Raw genomic sequence first — 14,276 nt, forward strand, 5'->3', positions numbered from 1 at the left:
ACCTTGGTTAGTGAAGGCCAGTGAAATGGATTTGACTAATGGTCACCCACAGGTTCAAAGTCATTCATGAGTAAGTGGAACCATATCATATATGGGTGCACCATTTTTCAGTTTACAAAGTGCTTTCACATCCACTTTTCAAGCTGACTGACTGTCACCTCTGGAAGTTGGTACAACAGGATCCATTCTCATATTCCAGGAGTGGAAACTGGGATGCAGAGAGTGTAAGTCCAAAGGCTGGAATAGAAGGTGTGTCCTCTCTTCCTAGGTCAGCAGAGGGCTGTTAAAATTGAGCTTTGTCTTTCATGGGCAATATGTTTGCTTTTCTTTACCTTTGACATGCACCCAGCTAAGAATCCACTTTGGTTTTCTCCTCTTTTAATATTACATGGAAACTTTATGTTATTTTACGTTTTAAAAATCTCCTCTTATTATTTTAATATATCTACATCAAAAAAAGCAGACAGTAATTGTGTTGTTCACTTACTTTTAGACAATTTCACGTAAGTGTTTTGAATCATCTCTAAAAGCTTATTTCCACAGCACATAACAAAATTAATTAAATTGCTTTTTGAAGCAAAGCTGCTTTGTTTCCCACTGAAACGATGACTCATGAGGTCTGACTGAGGCTCATTTATATTCCTCCTCCAGCAAGTAATTTAAATGTGAGTTACATAGAAAGGAAAAAAAAGAAAGAACAAGGAAAACACACACACAAACAAAGAAAACTTTCCCTGGCTTACCTCTTTGGCAAGTTTTCCTGGAAGCAGAGCTACCTGGGAGAAAGCTCCTGTGGTTCTTTCAGTACCAAACATTCTTATTGATAACAGTACTGATAACCAGCATCTCCATGTCCTGGGTTGTGTAAATGGATCAGGGAAGGTAAATTTTGGCCCAATATGAGGAAATTCTGATCTGCCAAGATTCCCAGTGTTGGTACCATCTGCTTTGGGTGGCAGTGAGCTTCTTGAAACATGGATGTGGTCATGGCTGCTTGGTGGTGGTGGTGATGGGGTGGGTAAAGGATTTTCTTGTTAACAGTGCAGTCTTGGCATATTGAAGGAATAGCAGGGAGCCCAGCCAATCTGAACCGTGAGACACTAGTGCAAGGTCAGGCTGGGTAGTAAGGTGTGGCAGGATGATGGGGTATCTTGAAACAATATCCTGAACAAGAAAACACGTGTGTAGACAATCAATTTTTATTTTATCTAGAACTTTTTGGCACTTGGAAACATAGCACCTAGCATGCAACAGACACATCATGAATGTTTGCTGAATGCCCACCGATAGGGATTAGGAAGAGGAGGAGTGATGGAATGAATGAGCTAGTGCTTGACCCAGCATGGTGGATGGCAGAGCAGTAGAAGGGATTCGCAATGCCCCTGTGTGGACTTTTGAAGGCTGGCTTGGAACTGAGGGGAACTTGGAGCCTGTGTTCTATCTGAACATTGTGGCTTCGCTACAAATCTGTGTTTTTTCAGTGATGGGCCAAGTAGGCATTTATTTCACATTGTGCTTCTTCTGGTGGCGGTGGGTGTTGAGAGACTGTCCAAGCAGCCTTTCTGGGTTTTCTGTCTGTTTTTCCCAAAAGGCAGTAAAGCAAGTCCACTGAGATATACTGCGATATCCCTCCTTAACTGTCCTGCCGCCCCCAAAGCCCTTCCCCCCGCCCCCTGCCACCACCCACCAATGCACACATTGGGTTCTAACACCAACAGCAGAAACACAATCAGTTAATTTTCTTGCTTTTTGTTGAGACCTATTCTGCTCCTGACTATGGTGAATTTCACTATAGAAAGGGAAGGAGGTCGCTCAGAGACGGTGGCTAGGTGATTGATAGGGGTGGGCACGGGTGGCTCTATTTGTTTCAGAAAGCAAGAGGCATCCACAGAGCCCTTCTTAGAGTCTATTTCTCCTTGATTTTTAGCAACACAAGGCCAGGTAGCCCCACTGAAGGGACATGGAGATAATTTGGGTCCACGTTTATTTTTTCCATTTTTAGAGGCATGCCTCATGGATGAGCTCAATGTGATATACATTGGGGAACGCGTATCACACGTTTCAGGGGACACTTTGTCTACTTCCCATAATCACTCTGGGCCTTAATGACCTCAGGGTGAGCAGAGACAAGACTGGCCTGTGGCACCCATGTAGGTGGGTTTGCTGTGGGGGTGAGTTCAGGGTGCCCTTATTGAGATTATGACTCCTATTTTCTGATGATGTATGTGCTTATTTTGAAATCGATTTTCGAAACTGTACCGAAACAAAATGAAAATCCCCTCCTGTGACAAGCATGGACCACTTTGTAAAACCACAGATGTCACTGAAAGGCTACATTCTGCAGAAAATAACTGCAATTTAAAAATATGAGCCTCTAATAGAACCACCATCGAGTCTGCACCTATTTCATGTGGCTTCCAGCCACAGCACAATTACCTCCTGAGCTCTTTGCTAACAACATTAATTACCTGCGGGCCCTCAGACAGACAGACAAATCCAAGTCAGAATGCTTTACCAGGTTCAACACTCTAATGGTGAGCAGAAACTTTGCTTTTATCATTTCTACTGGCCACCACTCAAGCAAGCTTGAAAAGAAATCCCCCATTTTGGTATCTACAGAAAATACTTTTTCCCAGGTCAGGATACATAACAGCCACCAGATAATGGGAATTAGCTACAAAACTTGCTTATTTTTCAGTTCAGCACTCTAATGGTGAGCAGAAATTTTGCTTTTATCATTTCCACTGGCCCCCACTCCAGCAAGCTTGAAAAGAAATCCCCCATTTTGGTATCTACAGAAAACACTTTTTCCCAGGTCAGGATACATAACAGCCACCAACCAGATAATAGGAATTAGCTACAAAGTTGCTTATTTTTCAAAGTCCAACATTTTATCTTACTGATAGTAAATAAAAGAATGATTCATAATAGAATAATGACCCCCCCATCATTCCTTAATCTTTTATTAATCTCCTTATTATGAATGAAGGAAATATGGTAAAAAAGATATTATTGCTCTTTCCACTTCCATAATAAACAACAATAATTTTATGGTGGAATGTATTCCCTCTTCTCTACAGGGAATGACTTACTTGCTTCAGGACTGAACAAGATGAGAAATTATGACATCACTGAATTCACTTTTAAAATTAATATGAAGCGCCTGTCATGAAAATATGGATCTTCCCAGCGGGGTAAAATGTGACTAATATCAAATGAATCAGAAATCCGAAATGTCAGGCTGTCATTTACCTGAGCAGTTTGTTTTGGTTCTGTACAAGGGAGCCTGGAAGGCAATAGGCAATTGGGAATAGAAACATGGAGATAAACAAACAAGGCCAAAAATCAAAATAAAAAACAAGAAACCATTGCCACCCAAGTTCTTATGAGCTGGCCATATTTTCACTGACTTGTTACCTGAGTATAGAATCAACAAATCTGCTGCTGAGATCATAGAATCTTAGAACTTAATGAACCCAGGAGTTTCTTAATAGTCTTCATTTCTTTCTTTCTTTTTTTTTAAACAGAATATCTTTTCCTACCAAAATTTAATATCATTATGGGAAAGTTTGGTGAGCATAGCTATTCTGGCTAAAGTGCACACTTGTGTGTGTGTGTGTACTGGGTGGCTGAGGGATGTTCTTTCATACTCATCCCCACTACACCCACTCACAGCCTCTGAGAACCTTCTCAGGAAACTCAAGGCCTTGAGGAGCTAGGAGAACAGACTCAATCCATTCCAAAGTCCTCTGGTGATGGATGGCTCAGAGTCTCTGAGGTGGCCCAGGATAGGCCTGAGGTCACCCAGGGAAACCAGAGCCACATTAGAGTGGGGCTTCTGAGCTGAGCTGTGGATCTCTCCCCATGCTCACCATTTTCTTGGCCCCTCTGCCTGAGGACAGTTTGCAACTGAAGGGTATTGCTATCATTAGCTGGCCTTGCATTTCAGATGTTAAGAAACTTCCTGCTCTGCTGTTCATCTGTGGTTCTTTGGTCATTGATTAATTTCATGACATTTATTATATAAATGAAGCTTAGAAGTTTGAAACAGCCTTCCTCATTAATAATACATTTTCTCTTTTCATAATATAAATATTATTCAAGACCCAATTAAAATGTCCCCACTTTTTTCAGTAAGGAAAGACCATTTATAACACAACTTTGCCATATGTTCTTGTCCCAAATGCTTGTCATCTCAATTAAATTGTTCACAACTGTTGGGAATGTAGAAGCCTTGGCAGAGTTGGGCAGTCATATTTCAGAACCTGAATACACAGCATTATCTGGTCTGCTTGTATGGGTGATGGTAAAGGAGCCAACTTAGATACAGATAATGTGCTATTTTTAGTGCATTTCTGAGACATTATTAATTGAATTAAGTTGATCTCTGCTTCAACTTGGCCTGCCATCATTTAATTGCTGAAACCTAGGATAGAACTGAAGGCTACCAAAACAAAGTTCAATTTGTTGGTCAGTGTACTGTCTTGAAACCAAACAGCATAGTTAATAACATCCCATCTCATTAGGAGAAAGTGATATCTACTCATTCGTGTCCAACTCTTTGTGACCCCATGGACTATAGCCCACCAGGCTCCTCTGTCCATGGAATTCTCCAGGCAAGAATACTGCCACTCCCTTCTTCAGAGTATCCTCCTGAACCAGGGATTGAACCTGGGTCTCTTGCACTGCAGGCAGACTCTTTACCATCTGAGCCACCAGGGAAGCCCCTTACTAAGAGAACCACTAAATAAATAGGTACTGTGCCATGGCCACTCCTAGATTCTGGAGCTATTCCAAAGAAAGGTGCCAGAGACTGGGCCAGAGGTGCAGCTGACTCAGCCCTCACCGTCCACAATGCCCTTTCTCCTCCCAGGACAGCCTCACAGAGCTGTAAAGGAACCCAGCCATAAACACCAGCTGACTTGGTTGTAGGTGAGCAATCTCATTCACTTCCATTGCAATCACACTGAGTGCCTGTGTTTTACCAGACCTTGTACATGGAAACATCAGTATTGAGACGGATGAGACATGGCACCACTGGAATGCAGTGAGGGCTGGAAGGACAGAGGCATAGACAAGCAGGCCAGTACTATGTGGAAATCGCACCAAAGGAGGTAGGGACAGGGTGCTTTCAGCCCACAAGAAGGAAGTGGCTAACTCAGGCTGCAAGGCAAGAGAAGCAAAATCAGGGAATAGCGAGGGCATCTGGGAATCAGTGATGGCTGGGCTGAGTCTTTCATAAAAATTAAATATATCATTTGTTTTTATTATCAGAGGATATATATTCATTGTAGAAAACAATGACTCCTTCCAAAAAGAAAAAAAAATTACAAAAACCACCACCAGAGGTAACCACTGCTTACATTTAAAGCATATCTGAAGTTTAGTCTTTCTATCATCTACCTATGTATGTGACACAAGTGCTTAAAAACGTGCAGATAGAGTGACTGATTTGTTGCTTCCTCTTAAAAAAACCTAATAATACACAACAAATGCTTTTTCATGTCATTAAATATTCTTCCACATAATATTTCATTAAGGTACCATTATTACCTTAACCAGTTCTCCATTATGGATATTTAAATTATTGCAACATTTTCACTATTATTAACTATGATGATTATCCTTACACTTCAGTCTTTTTGTGCATCTATAATTATTTCCTTAGCACAGATTCCTGGAAAAGTGCTGGATGGGTGTTCTGCACATTTTAAGACTAAATACCAACCAGCAGTGTGTGAGAGTTTCCATTTTCTCCCACTCTTGCTGATGCCACGGTGCTTCAAAAAGTATTAACGAGGTTCAGTTCAGTTCAGTTCAGTTCAGTCGCTCAGTCGTGTCCGACTCTCCGCGACCCCATGAATCACAGCACACCAGGCCTCCCTGTCCATCACCAACTCCCGGAGTACACTCAAACTCATGTCCACAGAGTCGGTGATGCCATCCAGCCATCTCATTCTCCGTTGTCCCCTTCTCCTCCCGCCCCCAACCTTTCCCAGCATCAGAGTTTTTTCCAGTGAGTCAACTCGTTGCATGAGGTATAAATATCTCTGGGGACTTCCCTGGTTGTAAAGTGGTTAACAATCCACCTTTCAATGTAGTGAATGTGGGTTCGATCCCTGGTCAGGGAACTAAGACGCTACATGCCCTGGGGCAACTAAGCCCTTGCAGCAAGTAGAGAAACTAAAAGTTATAAAATGTAGTCTATTATCAGAGAAATCATCACACCACCTTGATGTTTCCTCAAAGGAGGTAGCTTAACCTTTATTTTTCTCTTGAGTTTCGGCAACATCAACATGGAGTGACTGATTTCTCAAATAGTAGACTACATTTCATTACTTCTTGTGAGAGAGTGGCTAATGAGATAAGACACCCTGAGCTCTTACTCTGTGCCCAGTGATAAGAGCACAAGTGCTGTCTCAGTGCCCTGGGAGGTAGAGCCTGTTTAAAATATAAGGAAATGCAGGGTCTAAGAAGAAGTCAAGTAGCTTGTCCAAGGTCACACAGTCAGTATGTGGCTGAGCATGGCTCAAGGTGTTCAGTTCAGTTCAGTTGCTCAGTCATGTCCAACTCTTTGTGACCCCGTGGACTGCAGCATGCCAGGCTTCCCTGTCTATCACCAACTCCCAGAGCTTGCTCAAACTCATGTCCATCGAGTTGGTGATGCCATCCAATCATCACATCCTCTGTCATCTCCTTCTCCTCCCTCCTTCAATCATTCCCAGCATCAGGGTCTTTTCAAATGAGTCAGTTCTTTGTATCAGGTGGCCAAAGTATTGGAGTTTCAGCTTCAGCATCTGCCCTCCCAATGAATATTCAGGACTGATTTCCTTTAGGATGGACTGGTTGGATCTCCTTGCTGTCCAAGGAACTCTTAAGAGATTTCTCCAACAACACAGTTCAAAAGCATCAATGTTTCAGCACTCAGCTTTCTTTAGAGTGCTGACTCTAAAATCCCTGCTCATGGTGAGCGCTCAGGGGTGAGAAATAGCCAGGGTAGAGGAACTCGGGCTGGGATGGTGGCAGGCAGGGTTGTGGTTGAGCAGGATGTCTGACCTTAGATCGTTAGAATGCATGATCATTAATTAGTAGTGCCACCTAAGTTTGTTCACTGTGACCAATCATGATGCAATGGTGTTAAGTGAGCAATACTTACAAAAGTAAAAGACAGTTGACTATTTCCTTTCCCATGTTAAGGAAGTTTTCAGCTATTATTTCTTCAAATATTTTCTCGGGTCGTTTCTCTCTCTCTTCTTCTGGGACCCCTATAATGCGAATGTTGGTGTGTTTACTGTTGTCCCAGAGGTCTCTAAGGCTGTCTTAATTGCTTTACATTCTTTTTTCTACATTCTGTTCTGTGGCAGTGATTTCCACCATTCTGTCCTCCAGGTCATTTATCTGTTGTTCTGCCTCAATTATTCTGCTATTGATTCCTTCTAGTGTATTATTTGTCTCTGTTTGTATGTTCTTTAGTTCTTCTAGGTCTTTGGTAAACATTTCCTGCATCTTCTCAATCTTTGCCTCCATTATTTTTTCGAGATCCTGAATCATCTTCACTATCATTATTCTGAATTCTTTTTATATGAAAGTTTGCCCATCTCCACTTCATTAAGTTGTTTTTCTCGGGGGTTATCTTGTCCCTTCACATGGGACATAACTTTCTGCTTTTTCATGCTGATTAACTGTCTGTAATGTGTTTTTTTCCCTCAAAAAAATGAAAAGAAAAGAAGAGAAGCTAAAGACAAAGGAGAAAAGGAAAGATATCCCCATCGGAATGCATAATTCCAAAGAATAGCAAGGAGAAATAAGAAAGCCTTCCTCAGTGATTAATACAAAGAAATAGAGGAAAACAATAGAATGGGAAAAACTAGTGATCTCTTCAAGAAAATTAGAGACACCAAGGGAACATTTCTTGCAAAGCTACCACAAAATTGTACTCATCTCACATGCTAGCAAAGTAGTGCTCAAAATTCTCCAAGCCAGGCTTCAACAGTACATGAACCGACAACTTGCAGATGTTCAAGATACATTTAGAAAAGGCAGAGGGACCAGAGATCAAATTGCCACCATCTGTTGGATCACAGAAAAAGCAAGAGAATTCCAGAAAAAAATCTACTTTTGCTTTATTGATTATGCCAAAGCCTTTGACTGTGTAGATCACAAAAAACTGTGGAAAATTCTTCAAGAGATGGGAATGCCAGACCACTTTACCTGCCTCCTGAGAAATCTGTATGCAGGTCAAGAAACAACAGTTAAAATCGGCCATGGAACAACAGACTGGTTCCAAATTGGGAAAGGAGTACATCAAGGCTGTATATTGTCACCCTGCTTATTTAACTTATATGCAGAGTACATCATGTGAAATGCCAGGCTGGATGAAGCACAAACTGGAATCAAGGTTGCCGGGAGAAATATCAATAACCTCAAATATGCAGATGATACCACCCTCATGGCAGAAAGTGAAGAGGAACTAAAGAGCCTCTTGAAAGTGAAAGAGGAGAGTGAAAAAGCGGGCTTACAGCTCAACATTCAAAAAACTAAGATCATGGCATTTGGCCCCATCACTTCATGGCAAATAGATGGGGAAACAATGGCAACAGTGACAGACCTTATTTTCATGGGCTCCAAAATCACTGCAGATAGTGACTTCAGCCATGAAATTAAAAGACACTAGCTCCTTGGAAGAAGAAATGTGACCAACCTAGACAGCATATTAAAAAGCAGAGACATTACTTTGCCAACAAACTTCCATTTCGTCAAAGCTATGGTTTTACCAGTAGTCATGTGTGGGTGTGAGAGTTGGACTATAAAGAAAGCTGAGTGCCGAAGAATTGATGCTTTTGAACTGTGGTGTTGGAGAAGACTCTTGAGAGTCCCTTGGACTTCAAGGAGATCCAGCCAGTCCATCCTAAAGGAAATCACTCCTGAATATTCATTGGAAGGACTGATGCTGAAGCTGAAATTCCAATACTCTAGCCACCTGATACAAAGAACTGACTCATTTGAAAAGACCCTCATGCTGGGAAAGATTGAAGGCAGAAAGAGAAGGGGACAACAGAGGATGAGATGGTTGGATGGCATCACAGCTCGATGGACATGAGTTTAAGTAAACTCCAGGAGTTGGTGATGGACAGGGAGGCCTGGCATGCTGCAGTCCATGGGGCCACAAAGAGACACGACTCAGTGACTGAACTGAACTGCATGTGGGGTTTTAGTCACTGTGGGACTGTGGTTTTCTTCTTGCTTCTTCTGTCTGCCCTGTGATGGAGAAAGCATCTCATTGCAGCTTCTTCTTTGTCTTTGGACAGGAGGTGTCTTTTTTTGGTGGGTTCCAGCGTCCTCCTGTTGATGGTTGTTTGAGAGCTTGCTGTGATTTTGGTGTTCTGGCAGGAAGAGATGAGCAGACATCCTTCTACTCCACCATCCTTCCCTCTCTTTTGACAGCACCTCCTCATTTGGTCTCCAGTTAGAAAGCTGTAAGACTCATTTGGCAGACGTCCTCAATTGCCTTCTCAACACTCATTGCCTTTCTAATCCGATTCAAAATCCTGGCTTTTGAAACCTTTCAAGTGCTCCTCCCAAATTGATATTTCCAGCCCAGGCCTCTTCCTTGATCCCCAGACTTGTACACTCGACTGTGAACTTTGCATAGACTCACAATGTACACAGCACCTCACATCCAACTACTAGTCTTCTTCCCTCAAAGCATTCCTCTCGCCAACTTCCACATCTCCATAAAGAGAAGTTGCTCAGGCCAAAACCTTGGAGCTTAACTTATCACTTTCTCCAAGCCCGTGTCTCATTCAGCAACATATTGTTTCCTGATTTCCTATAACAGCCACTTCTCACTCTCACTGTGGCTTCCACTTCATTCCCTCTCAGCAGTAGCCTCTCTGGCTGGCATCACTATAGTAGCCTCCTGCCCACTCTTCCTGCACATACCCTTATCCTGTCCCATCCATTCTCTGCCCCATTGCCAGGCTGGTGTTCTCAAAGTAAAACTGAATTGTGTCCCTCTTCTGCTCAAAACTCTCACTTAAAGGAAACCCCAAAGTCCTATCTAGTCTTCCTCCCAGTCACCCTACCTCCCCCTCCTACTTCCTCTCTGATTCCCTCGTGTCCTCTCTCCCCCTTGCCCTCAGTGAGCTGGGTAGGGATAGGGGATACAATTTGCTTCAAGGAAAAGGTCAGTCATGTGTGGTGTAACAACAGAAACGGCCCACAGGAAGCAAAATGGTTTCTGTTTGCAAGAATTTTGCTTTCTAAGTATATGGACTCTGGGCAAGGTACCCAACAGGTGTCTTCTCACCATGACTCAGGGATAGAGGGCCAACCAGTGTGTAGGGTGATGGCTGAGATTCTTTTCTAAGTATACAAAAGCACCACTACATGGAGGCTTGGTGTATTGTCACTTCTGCTTGGTTGTTTGTCATTGTATTGAGCCTTTTAATCCCCTAGGTTGTGCCACCAAAAAAAATGGTAATAACCAAATGTAGGCTATGAACAGAAAAATTCGAGGACCGCTTGTGTCAATTACAACATTCTCGAACGTAATAATAATTTTGAAATAGTTATTTTAGACTCTAATAGAATCTGGGGTTGACTTGTCCACTGCCCCTTCATTTTGTATATTGGGAGGTGGACTAAGAGCAGTAACCTTATGCTGTGTTACCCGGGGAGTCCTACCCAAAGCCCCTGAAGCCTCCTCTTAAACAGTGTTGATAAAACTATTATGATGAGGGCTCCTGGTGATAGTTGTTTTTTATTTCAGAGAAATTAGTGAAGTGCTCTGAAGGATTTTTCAAATATCAATGATCTCAAAAATAGTTCCCTGTTTTCTAATTTCACATGGGGTTGAAGTATTTATTTTAGAGGCTAAGTGCTCCGATCATCTACAATATGCTTCTTGAAAGGCTTTGATTTAAGGCTTATCAGTCGATTTCTGCCAGGGTGGTATTTTGGAATCAATGTATGATTTCCGTTGCTGGTAGAACATAGGGCTGTACTCATGTGCTGAGCTGTCAGGGGAAGTTTTAAAAGCTCCTAATGGATTAAAAGATTTTTCAGCAAAGTAGAAACCATTTCAAAATATGCAAAAATGGATCAGAAAATAAAGTCATTAGAGTAGCTTGAAAGTGATTATAGATCCACAAGACTAAATGGGCTAAAATTGCTTGTACAAATCTAATTATGGTGTACTAACTTTCAACTTTTCAAATAGGTTAATTTTTGAAACTCGTTGTTTGCACTTGGAAGACTTGACCAAAGCCAATGAGAAAAGTACAGACTTGACTGACCTAGGTCACATTAATCCACTGATGGTAAGGTACGAGCCTGGGCTGCCATTGAATCTTGATGGTGTCAGGCTGCAAGCCATATGTCGCCCTTCAGACCCAAGGAAGAAACTCAGTCCAGAAGCCCTATGTGCCCCCGTGCTGCTAGACAATGTAAAAATGATGCTCAGTCTGGCAGGAATAGAGGAAGCACAAGACATAAATAGGTCTGTGGTCAGGTGTGAGTTGAGGAGAGCGTGGGCTTTTGAGTAAGAGCTCCCGAGTTCAAATCCTGCAGCTACCATGTCATAGTCATAAACCTCGGTAGCTCAGTCCAACTTTTCTGAGTCTTGGTTTTCTCATCCATCAGTTAGGGTTAATAATGGTGGCCATTGTGCTGAGCACGTTGTGAGATTCCCTATGTAAAGTATCTGCACTGAGCACACGTTGAGTAAGTGCTGGTTATTTCCCGTCTCCTGTTCACCTCTCTACACAGTATAATATCAGTGCTCAGAATAAGGCAGCTCACTGGTATCTTCTCATCTGTACCCTGAAAAGGGGGAAATCTATGTGTCCTGAGGGCTGGGCAGGAAATGACAGAGGAGAAATGCACAGAGGAGATAGAAACAGATAAGGTTGCCATGGTCAGAGGAAGCAAGCACAATGCATTGTCCACGAATTCCCAATGACTTGGCACATAAAGTCCCACTTAGAAAACGCTGTTGTGTGGCACACTGGAGTTAGACCAAGGAAGCTGTTCACAGTTCGAGATGTACTTCCCACAGGTGGAGCCCCTGCCCGGCCTCTGTGAGCCAATGGAAAGACTGAGGGGATCAACTATGTGAGCCTGTGACTAGTTTGTAGCCCACTGGTTGGGAGGTTCTGGTATAGAGAACTTAACAGTTCACTGCCCTAACCCCGTTTAAGTCCATTTTGGAATGAGATAGAAGGGAATGAATAAGATTCCAAGCAGTCAGTTCCCTAACTCGGCTTTGCAGTGTCCAAAGATGGCTAGTGGCACTGGTTCCTTAGGTATGGTGCCAGAGACCAGGGAGGGGGAGCTATGTGTACATGGGAAGCAGAGGCCAAGTGGATGGATGTTTTCAGTGCCCTCCTCTCACTTTCCCACCTTCTGAGGGCGAGCTCATTGCACTGCCCTGCTCTAAGTCCTCTTTGCATTGCCCATAATGCTTTGTGTGTCAGTACTCAATAACCATGTGGTAAGTTGGATTGAATAGATAAAACTGCTGGAAAAGGCCCTGGCCTTCAGGTTTGAGCTTATGCTCTGAGCTCAGTTATTTTTCTGTTCTTCTTTATCTGTTTCTCCAAATCTTGCTCACTGAGCTCAAGATTCATCTCAAAACATAACTGCTTTTTTTTTTTTTATTTGTAGCAAAGTATAGCTGATTTGCCGGAGAAGGCAATGGCAAGCCACTCCAGTACTCTTGCCTAGAAAATCCCATGGATGGAGGAGCCTGGTAGGCTGCAATCCATGCGATCACTATGAGTCGGACATGACTGAGTGACTTCACTTTCACTTTTCACTTTCACACATTGGAGAAGGAAATGGCAACCCACTCCAGTGTTCTTGCCTGGAGAATCCCAGGGACAGGGGAGCCTGGTGGGCTGCCGTCTATGGGGTCTCACAGAGTCGGACACGACTGAAGTGACTTAGCAGCAGCAGCAGCATAGCTGATTTGCAGTGTTGTGTTACTTTCAACTGCACAGCAAAGTGATTCAGTGACATACATATACAATCTTTTTCACATTCTTTTCCATTATGGTTTACCACAGGGTATTGAATATAGTTCCCTGTGCTATGCAGTAGGACCTTGTTGTTTATCCATCCATAATCACTTCCTAGTTCCAGTTTTACTTGGTCCTAGTGGCCCCTCTCAGTTGAAAATGATCCATTGGCTAAGTTTCAGAAGGTAGACCTCTCGTAAAAGAAGTAAAATGAAGGACATGCTGACACCTGCTAAAACATACATGACCCTTGACGATGCTATGCTCGGTGAAATCAGCCAGTCACAAAAGGACAAATATTGTATAATTCCTCTTCTATGAGGGACCTGGAGTAGTAAATTTACAGATACAGGAAGCAGGAGGGTGGCTTCCAGGGGATGTGGGGAGGGGAATGGGAGTTGTTCAATTGATATGGATTTTCAGTTGGGGAAGATGAAAAAAGTTATGGAGATGGATGGTGCTGATGGCTGCCCAAGAATATGAATGTACCTAATGGGCTTCCCTTATGGCTCAGCTGGTAAAGAATCTGCCCACAATGTGGGAGACCTGGGTTTGATCCCTGGGTTGGGAAGATCCCCTGGAGAAGGGAAAGGCTACCCAATCCAGTATTCTGGCCTGGAGAATTCCATGGACTATACATTCCATGGGGTCACAAAGAGTCGGACACGGCTAAGCAACTTTCACTTCACTTCACAATGTCAGTGAACTTCACACTGAAAAGTGGTAAATTTTAATGTTATAGCATGTTTTACCACAATTTTTTGAAAAAAAAAAAAGAAGAAAAGGGGTAACATATGATCTGTAGACCTCAGAAAGAGAGACTGCATGAAGACTGAGCAATAAATTTGATCCTTCATTTTATTATTAAAAGAGAAAACCTAGCATATGTCCAAGTTACCATGATTTTCAATCTCATTTTGTAATCAGCTGAGTCACCTTTCTTTATTTCCTCCTTCTGTCTTTGCTCTTCCACTCTGGAAATGAATTAAACTGTTCTTGGAGCAGTGAAAGAACCCATTTCAGTTGAACTCACTGTCAGGCCTCATGGATACCTGGAAGGGATGAGGGCAGGGGAGAGGCCATGGGGAGGACAGAAAACCACCGAGACAGTGACTGTGAGTCACAAGTTGCCATCACAATAAGCTCTGTGGGTGAGTCCTAGGGAAAGGGTACTCCTCTTGCTGTCTTCCCTAGGGCCTCTGCCCAAGGCTTCTTGCACTTTCTAAAAACTGAGCTGTGGTCTCAACTGAGCCACTA

The 14,276-nt window shown here is 42.8% G+C and overlaps 1 long non-coding RNA gene across 4 annotated transcripts in view; it reads left to right on the forward strand.

Annotated features, from left to right (window-relative positions):
• Positions 1-14,276, forward strand: part of LOC148773521 (uncharacterized) — a 50,822-nt gene that overhangs the window by 2,656 nt on the left and 33,890 nt on the right. For 3 of the 4 annotated variants that reach the window (XR_016036902.1, XR_016036900.1, XR_016036899.1), the window contains exon 3: positions 3,081-3,194. The exons of the other annotated variant lie outside the window; for it this stretch is intronic. This is a non-coding gene — a long non-coding RNA (uncharacterized LOC148773521). The remainder of the gene's footprint in view (positions 1-3,080; positions 3,195-14,276) is intronic. 4 annotated transcript variants of the gene reach the window in all.

The sequence above is a fragment of the Moschus berezovskii genome, chromosome X (assembly GCF_049115385.1).
Source record: "Moschus berezovskii isolate FMDL1 chromosome X, NW_MosBer_1.0, whole genome shotgun sequence".
Taxonomy (NCBI): domain Eukaryota; kingdom Metazoa; phylum Chordata; class Mammalia; order Artiodactyla; family Moschidae; genus Moschus; species Moschus berezovskii.